Source organism: Adiantum capillus-veneris, chromosome 22 (genome assembly GCF_014529385.1).
Source record: "Adiantum capillus-veneris isolate H3 chromosome 22, ASM1452938v2, whole genome shotgun sequence".
Lineage (NCBI taxonomy): Eukaryota > Viridiplantae > Streptophyta > Polypodiopsida > Polypodiales > Pteridaceae > Adiantum > Adiantum capillus-veneris.
Window position 1 is genome coordinate 69750887 of NC_140952.1, and position 12351 is coordinate 69763237.

At 41.4% G+C, this 12351-nt stretch overlaps 1 protein-coding gene across 1 annotated transcript in view; it reads left to right on the forward strand.

Annotated features, from left to right (window-relative positions):
* The first annotated feature begins 1218 nt into the window (after nt 1-1218).
* LOC147429547 (uncharacterized) overlaps nt 1219-12351 on the forward strand; it is a 65457-nt gene continuing 54324 nt past the window's right edge. Inside the window, exon 1 of the mRNA XM_086495398.1 lies at nt 1219-1347. The gene's annotated coding sequence lies outside the window, so the exon portion shown is untranslated. The remainder of the gene's footprint in view (nt 1348-12351) is intronic.

A 12351-nucleotide genomic window follows, 5' to 3' on the forward strand; every position in this document is an offset into this window, starting at 1 on the left:
GCGTTCCTTTTGAGGCCACAGCAAGGTTGGAATGCGGAGCAAGTAGGTGGAGTCGGAGTTTGGGATGTGAACTTTTGGCAGGGATTCAAAGCTTGTTTATAGGGTCAAGGATTTGGGAGCTGGAAGCTCTTCAAGGAGAATCAAAAAGCAACTTTTTGGGGGTGTTGAGGAGTTTTTTTAACCCCATGAGGGTGCAGTGAATAGGAAACTACCACATGGTGCCATTTTGGTTTCATATGCATTGAGAGGATCCTAGAGGGAGTGGTATATATAATGCATATCAACACTCAATAGGAATGTATCAAGGGAGAAAGGGGAAAGCTCCATGCCTCCCCCCCCGTGGTGGGTGCTGCTTGTGGGCTTGCGGGGCGGCCTGTGGTGGTGCTCGATGGCATTGTTGGTGGTCATTTTTATGCACGAAACTGGCTGGTGGTTAGTGGTGGTTCTAGAATTCCCATTGGGGCTTGTTATCATGGTGGGGGCCTACGGGCCTTAAGTTGAGGTTTGGAGCTAGCTTTTCGAGTGAGCTTTTCTTAGATATTGCTCAATTGACCAAATCTAGAAAAAAAACTCACTTTGGAAGCTTGCTCCAAAAAGCTCATTTCACAAAAAGTTTTTAGAGCCAGCTTTCTCGAGCGAGCATTTTTTTCTCTACCTCTTTCTCTCTCCCTCTCCCCTCTCTCTGTCTCCTCTATTTTACTCCCCTTTTGTGTCTCACTACCTATCTCTATCTCTATTTCTCTCTATTTCCCACTCCTTCAATCTCTCTCTCTTGCTCTCTCCCTCCCCTCCCCTCCCCTTCCCTCTCCTCTCTCTCTCTCTCTCTCTCTCTCTCTCTCTCTCTCACACACACACACACACACACACACACACACACACACACATTACTAGGGATAGTGTGTTAATATCCTTGTGGTGTTTTTTAAAATGGGGACTATTTAACCTAAGGAGCCTTGGGTAAATTATTGGAGTAAAATCAGTAGGGATATTTTTAGAGGAGCCTTTAATAAAAACCTAACCATTAGTAGCTAATTAAAGCGCTATGAAGGAAGGCGGGCAGGGGCTTGCTCTATCATTTTTTTCCCTCTTCTAGACCTACTACAAGTCTGCAATACTGCATATTACCTTCCTCTTTCCCATTCTCTCTTGCCCCTCTCTTATCTCTCCATCTTCGCCGTCTCCCGTTCTCTTATGAGATGTGGTTGTTGCAGGAACTAGGCCCGCCTCACTAACTCAGAAGGAATGCGGCCACTTAATGATGTGGTGCTGCTATATCATTTTTACCTTGAAGCTGGCCTGCCACACTACTGTAAAGGGAAATGGCCATGGGCTCCTATCACTATAAAGGTGAGCGTTTTTTGCTCACTTAGCATTGGTACTGTGTGGCTTCTATGATTGTGTGAGTACTTGTGTGATTTGAGAGTGTGAGGTTTTCTTTCCACAAGGGTGTTAGGTTTAGTAATTGGCTATATGGCTAAAGGCAAGGATAAGCATACTATTGTAGAGTTGGCCGCGCCGATCTCCATCTCAGGTGAGTTATGGACTACTATCCGATTGATGTGGTATGATTCATTTGATGCTATGGGTACCATTCCTCATACTTGTACTGTAATGTGACTTCTACTGAGATTTTTTTTGGCTATGGTTGGTTGGTTTATTTTCCTCTAGGAAATGCTTTCCTTTTATTCGTAAATCTTGAAGAAGTGTAATAGTGTGTATCGACGGACTTGGTTTGTGATTGCCTGTCAAAATGTAGGGCTTGTTCTGTCGATACATATAAATGGTCTTGTCATTATCTTGGGTTGTTTCACATGGAAGGAAAGTAGCCTCCTACAATAATGGATGAATGATTTCTTAAAAAGCTTCAAACTTGGTAAAAGACACTATATGGTAATGCTGACCTACCTAGTGAGAATAATCATTGGCATGGCATGGGTACGAACCAGTCATAGGAATGGTCTTTTAATAAAAATCATTGAATAAACCTTTCCTCTTATAGTACTAGTTGATTGTTAACTTGAACCTTTGTCTTGATAAGATGATTGAAGTCCTACCTATTACTTGGTGATAGAACCTATAAAGTTAACCTACTGCATGACCTAGTAAATTTGGTTGATTTTTATTAATTTACCACAGCAGGTATGCTTCTATTCGGTGATTCAGGGTTGGATATTGAGCTTACTAGTCTTGCTTAAATCTGGTCTATACCGTTTGTGTAGAGGGTGATTCTAGGTTGGAAACTGAGCTTACCACGTGTGCTCAATTCTGGTCTCACTTAGCCATGATTTGGTGGTTGTGTACTGAGTTATGATTGATGGTGGCCACAATGGTTATTCTACTATACCTATATAGAGGGGTTGATTGGTGTATGACCGTAAATAGTGGGGTAACCCACTTGCGGGGTAATAGACATTGGCCTGTATGGTCTAGTAATTCTACCGTGGTGGTTATACTAAGGTAATGTGACTCTGCTTGGTTATTGAGGGTTCCACTCTTGTTCAATTAAGTTCCATGCTATTGCATTTATGGTTCTTGGGCATAACTGATTAAATTTGCCAAATGATTGGTTGGTTATAATGGATGGTGGCCGAATATAGCTATGGTTAGGATGGGTTGTGAATTATGGTAATTTTGGTTGTAAATTAAGCTGCTCATAAAGCCGTATATGGTCACGTATTACATAGAGGATATGGGCATTTGTGGCATACATCCTTGGCTTTTTTTGAACAAATAATGAATATCGGGTTTAACACTTACTACCTTACATATGGTCTCCGACTCCGACTAAATGGTGTTGGGAGTATTTACTAATTTCTTTTTATGTTACATGTGACTCCAAGGTATAGATTGACTGCATGTATATTTATCACTGGCCCTGAAAAATAGCGGCTATTAATGCCAAACTATGTAAAGGCAAGAAACAAGAATATGTGGCCCACTCTGAGGCTAAATTGCCTCACAAAACTCGTCTCCGACCTTATCTCATGAGAGCTTGTAAAGCACAAGAGGCTCCAGTTGGTTGTCCACCTTGTAATTGAAACCATCTCTAAATATATAACTAGATTTACCTTTCTTACTATATTTGTTTTTCTCTTTAAAAGAAGTTAAGTTGGGTGACATCTATAACATCTGCGATACCCATGCATCACCTGCATATGGGACCAATTCTACCTGAAAGTTGTGTTGTTTCCATGGATGCACGTGAGAGTTACCTTCTCAACTATGGTTTTCAAAGTTCCTTGGATTGAAGATGGTGGATACATATATCTTCAGGCTCTTAACTCTTCTTGTACTTATTTATAAAGTCCATTTTGTACTATGAGTGGGAATTATACCACCTTCACTGGCATAGTTTCTTTGTAATTTGAAAGAATTCTTTGGTGTTTATGTGATATTGTTACTGGAACACAAACACACACAATTCCTCCCTCTCTCTCTCTCTCTCTCTCTCTCTCTCTCTCTCTCTCTCTCTCTCTCTCTCTCTCTCTCTCTCGCGCGCGCGCACGCATAGAGCTCAAAATCCTACTGCATCGCGTACAGACATGGCTATGCAAAGAGAGGAGCAGACAAGAGAGAAGACAAGGTAGATGAGAACACGAGCGGATACGCAAAATGAAAAAGAGAGTTTATCATTGGATTTCTCTTAAGCCTTTATAGGCACTTACAACATGTTCACACATGAGTGTCCATTGAAGTTGGGTTGATCCCAACAATTGCCTCCTTTAGTCAAACTTAGCATAATCTTCATGATGATTCCCCCTAGAACTAGACTCACACTCTCATGACACACAAAGTTTTAGGTTTACTCTCAACCAGGCTTTGGTATACTCGTAAACCGTGATTTTCAGGTTTTCTCACCACCTAGTGCTACTACCGAGCTACCATCATGTGGGATTTTTGGTTTACACCCAAACCTTGGGTTTAGGTTTACTCGTAAACCTCATGAGAATTGGTTACAAAACAAGCTAGGGCTTTTCATAATCCACGAGGGAAGGTCCTACCACCGGTGTCATTGTACTCTTCAAGGTAGCGTCTAGTCCCATTTATATTTTCATCATTCTAAGAACTGGGTAGATGGATGTGAGGCTTCGGCCAATAAAAAGCCAAACATACTGACTTTGTGTGAACGACCACTTAGTCGATCGAAGTATTTTTAGATTATTATTTTTTGAATATATATATATATATATATATAACTTTGACTTGAAGAGCGTGATCTTTGACGTGCACTATAGAAAATTAAAGAAGCACTGTCGTTTTTTGCATGTTGTAGCTCCTCCGAGGTGATAGATAGCCATCATAAAATCAACATGAGGACATCCAAAAGTCCCGGCCTTCGTCCACTTATGGTGTTGTGTCCCAGTTCCACCTTTCTTGAGCTATGGGCAGCACCAATGAACACACACACACACACACACACACACACAAGCATGGACAACTAGGAGTCCTGCTTTATCGAGAGGCGCACACACATGCTGTAGACACAAAAGAGGGTAGTACCTAGGACAAAAAAATTCATGGGCTCGAAAGCAAAGCATTGCCTAGAACAATAGATCTATAGAATTGATGTGTTAGGAAGCAAAGGAAATGGCGTGTTGTGTGTGTAGCACAAAGGAGAGCGCCAAGAGAGGTAAGCCCTTTGGCTATGGAAAATGCTCTCTGCATATCCTGATTAAGTTGTTGTACCTGACTAGTTAGCTCCTATTAAATTAATAGAAGCTTTGGAGCATCTTCCTAGGCTCTTTGCAATTTATCTTCAGCATTTCTAAAGTTGTTGCATGTTCACCGATGTGTAGACAAGGCCCCCTTTGGGCGGTTGGTGGAGGAGGAGGAGGCGAAGGTGATAGGGCTGCAAGGCAAGATTACCGTGTAGAGGATACCACCTTGGGATGGGAGGAAGAGCTACGGTAGACGACCAACGATCATGGCTAGGGAGGACAAACTGCAGTCGATAGTGGCCGTTGTAGCACTACACGTGAACCAAGGCATTCTGCGGCCCAACTTGCCACTTCTCTCTCGCCACTTCTGAGACACTTGTGTCGTGCTCACAACAACAATGATCTCATGTGCATCCTATCCTTCAATGGATCCCCTCCCCGTTTATTGCAGGACCACATTTTGTTAATTTGTACTTTTGTCGTTTCTTAATACATAGAGGGTACACAATACATGTACATTTGATTTGTCTCATAGGCCCGAACTGTGGCCTTGACTAATAGAGGTGAAAGAAAATTTCTTTTTTTCTTTTTTTGTCTCTATGTGTGGGCTACTTTAACCATGCACCAAGCTTTAGGCAGTCCATAGGTCACAACCTAGAAGAACATTGTAAAAATTTATTAGGCGGGAGGTTGAGGCCTGCCCCCCCCCCCCGGTGTGTGTGTGTGTGTGTGTGTGTGTGTGTGTGTGTGTCTCTTGCACTAATTACCATGCCCTTCATACTTTTGGTCAATCAACAACTCACAACATGGAACAACCATGCAAAAGAAATTCTTTGGAGGGTGGTGATGGCAGCGTAGGGTCAATTAGCTTCAAGCTTTTGGGCCAAGAGGTGAAGCAATGGACTAGTTTTCACAAGCAAGGAGATTCCAAACGAGTGGATGGCATATCTTAAGTTGTACATGTTATTGCTCATATGCCTAACAAGGATAGCAAGATGCATACTTTTCCCAATCGTGATGCATGGTAAGACTAAGGTGTGGTTTTAAGCATTGGAAGGCAAGCGGGGGCATGCTTGGCCGGCTCTACGGGCACAATTTGTTGGAATTAGGGTTTGGAGAAGACGAAGGAAGCTCAAGGCACACAACGGAGAGAGTTTTACATGGTGTGCTATGAAAAGATAGATAGCCCTAGAGTGATGGGCATATATACAATGCACGGGGGAGAAAACCTCCTAAAGAGGGAAAAAATGCCCCAGCGGTCCTAGTGTGTTCACACACATCACTACCACATGTATATGGTAGCAAATCCCCCCTAAAGTGATGCGGTGAATGAGAGCTGGCACATGAGTAAAGGGAAGTGCCATGTCTTGAGGACATGATTAGTCCACAAAGGGGAGTAAGCCCAAAGATTTGTGGAAAGCTTTGAGCTTCTCACAAGACAATGCCTTTGTGAAAAGATCTACAAGGTTGTCCTGTGTTGGCACGTAAGCCAAGATAATCTCTCCTGCTGAGAGCCTCTACCTGGCGTAGTGGTAATGCACCTCAATGTGCTTTGTACGAGCATGAAAAACTGGGTTCCTCTCGCAACTTCCAATGCGCTCTGACTGTCAGTGTAGACAGTGTTGGTAGTGTCTTGTCCAACACCCAAATCATCCATAAGGCATCTGAGCCATACACACTCAACCGTAGCTGTGAAGATTTCCCTGTACTCAGCCTCACAATCAGAAGTGGTCATAGTAGGTTGCTTCTTGCTCAACCATGATATACATGAACTACCAAGCATGAAACAAAAACCACATGTGGACACGTGCATGTCAAAACAATCGCCCAATCTGAGTCCAAAAAAGCATATAAGTCTGGCGGTAATGATCCCCCTCTTGGGATAAAATAAGCCAAGATGTAAAGTGCCACTAAGGTAGGAGAAAATCCTCTTGATAGCCTGCCAATGCTTAGACCCTGGGCTGTGCTTAAATCTGTTGACCTATGAGACTGCAAACTGAATATCCGGCCTTGTGTTGCATACATAAATGAGTCATCCAATAGTAGTTTGGTAAAGAGTGACATTTGTAGAATCACCAGCATCATGAAGACTCAATTTCAAACTTGTTTCCATGGGAGTGGCAATAGGTTTGCAATCCTTAAGTCCAAACTTACATAGCAATGTCTCTATGTAACTTTTTTGACACAAGGCAATACCACCATCACACTGCTTAAACTGTATACCCAAGTAGTGATGCAAAAGTCCCAAATCTTTCATCTTGAAAGTAGCATTGAAATCAGCCTTAAATTCAGCAATATGTCTCTCATTTGGTCGAGTGATTAGAAAATCATCTACATAAATAACCACAATGAGAAGTACATTACCCTCACGCTTTACATACAATGTGCTTTCTGTTGGACTGTTACAAAAGCCTTGTTTGACCAAATGAGTGTCAGCTTTCTCATACCAAGCACAAGGAGATTGCTTCAACCCATACAAAGCCTTCTTACATCTGCACACTTTGTCCTCTTATCCTTTCTTGACAAAACCAAGAGGTTGCATTACATAAACTTTCTCAAATATGTCACCATTCAAGAAAGAAGTAACAATGTCTAATTGATGTACATCCCAACCAAAATGAGCTGCCAATGCACATAGAAAACACACAGTAGTCATACGACAAGTGGGAGCAAAAGTCTCTTCATAATCTATGCCTTTTTGCTATGCATAACCTTTTGCAACAAGTCGAGCCTTATGGCGATCGATTTCACCATCCGGCTTGCGTTTCAACTTGTACCAATGTCTTGTTTGCCAGGAGGCAAATCACATAAAGTCCATGTGTCATATTCTATAAGTGCATCATATTTTGATTGCATGGCAGTCATCCAATTTTTTGAATTTTGTGCTTCATCAAAAGATAGAGGTTCCTCAACATCATGTAAGCTAGACACAACCAAAGTATAATGATCTGATGCATAAGATGCATGGCGAGTGCCTGAATGAGTATGCCTAGACAAAGGTGCATGCCTAGACAAAGGTGAATGAGTATGCCTAGACAAAGGTGCATGCAATTTACTATCATGCAATGTATGCACCAGCCATTTTGGCATACCTCTAGCCTACTCATTTTCAGCCCTTTCCTCATCAAGTACATCATGTACATCTGCATCAGTAATAGGCTAATCTGTAACATTTTCAAAAACCCCCATAGGCTATACATTCGCCTCATTGGAATTTACATTCGAACTTCCACCACTAAAAAGGGGCAACAAAGTGTCATAAATGTCCTGTGAGTTTATATTACTGTCTCTAGTACATGACATCAAGGGATGAATAGAATCTTCCACAAACACTACATCTCGTGAAACCAAAATATGCTTTGTTTATGGATGATACAACCTGTAACCTTTTCTTTCAGCACTATAACCAACAAAAATACATTTGACAACCTTATCATCCAATTTTCTGTATTGTGTTTGGGACACCAAAGCATATGCCAAACAACCAAAAACACGCATGTGCTCAATAGAAGGTTTTCTGCCATGCCATGCTTCATATGGAGTAATAGACTGCAAAGATTTGTAGGACACCTATTCAGTACATAAGTGGCACACATGATGGCCTCAAGCCAAAAAGAATGCAGCAAACCTTGACTTTTGACCATACATAGTGCCATTTTCGTAAGTGACACCTGCTTTTCCTCTCAGCAACACCATTTTGCTGAGGTGTATAAGGCACTGTACATTGGTGTTTTATCCCACGACTAGCCAGAAATGCATTAAATTCATGAGACATATACTCCCCCCCTCGATCGGAACAGAGGGTGCCCATAGTACATCTCGAGAAATTTTCAGCCATAGCGAAAAATTGTTTGAAGCACATAAAAACTTTGGACTTCACTTCAAGCGGAAATACCCATGCATGCCTAGAGTAAACATTGAATGAAAGTCATGAAGTAAAGGTAATTTCCCAAGGACGAAGTTTGCTTGGCACCACAAACATCATTATGCACAAGCTGCAACCTGCATGTGGTCCTAACTGAACCATCCTCTGGAAACTTCAAATGATGCATCTTACCCAAAATACAACCTTCACAAACATGTTTGGCATGTGCTTCAAGAGGTGGCAAAGAAGCAACCATATCAAATTTTGCAAACGCAGCAAACTGACAAAATTCAGATGATCAAAACGTGCATGCCAAAGTTTTGCATCTGAAATAGCCCTTGAATCTGCAACTGCATTTGTAAAATTTTTTCCACACTTGTCATACAAAGTGAGATTATACAGGCCACAACACAAAAGGCCAGATGCAGCAATTTCATCACCAAAATCAAGATCATGAACTGTACATCTGTCATCCACAAATTTGACTACAAGTCCAAGTTTAGCAAGTGCAGATACAGACAAAAGATTCTTCTTGATCCTAGGTACATAAAGTGTATCAACGAGTGTGAAAGAACTTCCATTTATAGTAGTAACCACAATCTTTCCAACTCCATGAACCGGATAAGAGGCATCGTTGGCACAAGTGACTGAATTCCCATGAGGGGCAGACTCGAGAGAGGTGAACTGTAACATTTAATGGCCTAGTAACTTGTGTGTAGCGGAAAATAGCATGAACATAGTGAGCATTTCATAAGAATAGATTCCTAATGAGCATAACAAGAGTGCTTGGGTGGAGAGAGCAACAAAAAGCATAAAACCTAGTTAGATAGGCATGAACAATACTTCAAAAGAGAGAGATTAAACTATTGACAACATTTGAGGACCGGATTTATATGGAGCCGGTCCCCCCTCCAAAAGGCTTTGTATTATAGGTTTCCCCCATCAAGGGAGACATTTTACAATATAATTCTCTGTGTTCCTTCAATAACTAGCTAGTGTAAAGATGATGGAAGCTTCAAGCACTAGCAAACACTTTAAAGCACAACATCAATTCCCTCACGGTCTCAAACCCAAGACCTCACACACCTTCGAAGATGGTGAGAGCTAGCGGGGTATGAGAGTAGATTGAGAGGAAGAAGGAGTATTATTATGATAAAGATGTACATCTCCTCACATAATCACTCATATTAGCATAGCATAGCTTACTAATTAGCACGGTAGAGGAGATGAGCATGCATTGAAGCTTGGCTCTTGGTTGGATTTGCATCACAAAGCCAAGAGTTGTTGGTGTAGGCCACCCTTCTCACAAGCTTGGAGTAGGTGTTAAGCTTTCCATTAAATCTTGGGAAAGAAAGAGAGAGAGTCTTCTTCCTTCACCCATGAGCTAGTGTGAGTGTGTGTGGAATAATGCCTTGAGAAATTCAGCCCAAGCCAGTTGAATGCTCATTGGACCCCTTGAGAGACTGTCCAATAGTCTTTTAGAGACATTAATTCTTATTGGTTTTTCTATTAAGTGTTGTTAAATTAATTAAACTAGATTTACTCTAGCCTTATTTTCATTGGTCCACCTCCATGGCCGTCCAATAGGATTTGGGTGCACCTTGTGGGCATCTGGCCTAGGGAGCTGACATGTGTCCCTCTTTCCCTTTGTGTACAGGGAGTTTGTGAGTGTGTGTGTGTGTGTGTTTCTCTCTCATTCCCTACTTGCAAGGCTCGCCCCCTCCTGTGTAGACTCATGAAGACTTTTTGTACACACACAAAGCATCCAATATTCCTAAGCTTTGACCATTGGACACAACCTTTGATTTTTGAACCTTAGCATTTTGGAAGTCTTAATGGAATGAACCTTAGGGTCTTTAAAGCCCATTGTTGCACATTGCTCTTTTGTAGATGGCCCCCCCTTTGGATCCCTATTTTCCCTCTTGTGGATCCCTACTGTGGCCGGCGATCTACTAGCTTAACCAATATTCTAGCTTTTTCTCCCCTGGTATTTCCCCATATTAAATGATTAGTTTAACATGAGAAAATCATTTAGGAGAATTAGATATTAGTTAATATGACATTACCTCTCTCTTGAAATTATACTCGTCCTTGACTATGGGGTAGAGAAGATAAAGCCTATTCATTAGTCCTTTTTCTAGAGGGTATAGGATCCCTATCTTACCCGACGACATCATTCCAGAATGGATGACTAATCCATTTGGCACTTGAGAGCCTAAGCTGCCGCAAGTATGTCTTCACATTAGTCCTATCAATCTTCCATAGTAGAGTGACAAGCTCTATGTCGTGGTTGGGAGACGTCGTCTCCACAAACTTGATTCTAAGCATGCATACTACTTCATATTTGTGCACAATAAAGAAAAAGAGAGTCTTATAAGACAAAAACTTTGTTCATTTTAAACATTTGTACATTTGCTTACTCTAGGGAAGCATTGTAAGCATTGACAAGGTTTAGGTTATCCTTTAATTGTATGCCTTGCATCCATCTAGCATCTAATTCTTAAAATTAGTAAGATATCGTCGGATAGTCTTACCACCTCTCAATACCTTATCTTCATGTCGGAGAATGTACTCGGGCTGGAGCACCTCTTCTTGGTCCTCGATCTCCGGTGGGTCTTCAATAGTTGGTTCTTGAGGTGGCTCGTAGGATCACATGAAAATCATTGTGTCTGAGCCAATGGTTGGGCAACTTGAGTTGATAGGCCATCTCATTGATTGGCCTAAGAATCTAGAAGGGACCATAATACCTTTTTGCTAACTTAGCATAGTACTTTTGGTGTCCCATAGGATTCATGCCCATGGTGTGCCTTAATCGAGCTTTGGGAAATTTAATCACGAACCAATCATTTTCCTTAAAGGCTTGGGCTCTTATGTGAGCAGCTTTTCCCATGAAAGGATGTACAGTGTTATTGTAGGCATACTCCACTAAGGGTAAGTACTTCTCCCATTGGGACCTTTGATCTACTTCTCTTACATAGGCTTTTAGTAGATCAAGAATTGTTAGGTTAGCTATTTCACTTTGGTCATCCGTTTGCGGGTGATAGGCCGAAGAGAAGTTTAGCCATGTTCCTAAATTCTCAAAGAGACCCTTCCAAAAATTACTAGTCATTCTAGGATCTCTATCCAACACTATGGAATTGGCAAGCCATGGTACTTGAAGATTTGTGAGATGAAGAGGGTTTCCATTTGATGGGCTTTGATAGTCTTTTTGACAAGTATAAAATGAGCTTGTTTATTGAACCTGTCTATTATCGTCCATATTCCTGTATTCTTATGGATAGACTTAGGCAATCCAAAGATAAAATCCATGGACATGCTCTCCCATGGTGAATTAGGGATTGGCAATGGTTGAAGCAATCCAGGTTTCTTCCCTCTACCAAACTTTGTCTTTTGGCATACCACACATTTAGAAACATACTCTTGTATGTTTGCTTTCATGGTAGGCCAATAGAAATATGTTTCAATCCCTTTTAGGGTAGACTGAATCCTTCTATGTCCCGCATAAGGAGGAGCATGAGATTCATACATTACTTTCTCACGTAGTGAGGTAGTAACTCATACTCTATTGCCATAGTGAAGATAACCATCTTGTAAAGTAAATGGTTCCTCTTTCTTCCCTAGTGAAAGGTCTGAAATCACACCTCTAAAATCGGGATCAATAGCATACTCATCTATCATAGAAGATAGATCATTGTGAGTGCGAGTATGGAAACTGCATTCACTCTCGGCCATCTTGAGAGTGCATCGGATACTTGATTATGCTTGCCAGTAATGTGAGAAATACAAAAATGAAATTGCAAAAGGAAATTTTCCCACCTCATTTGCTTG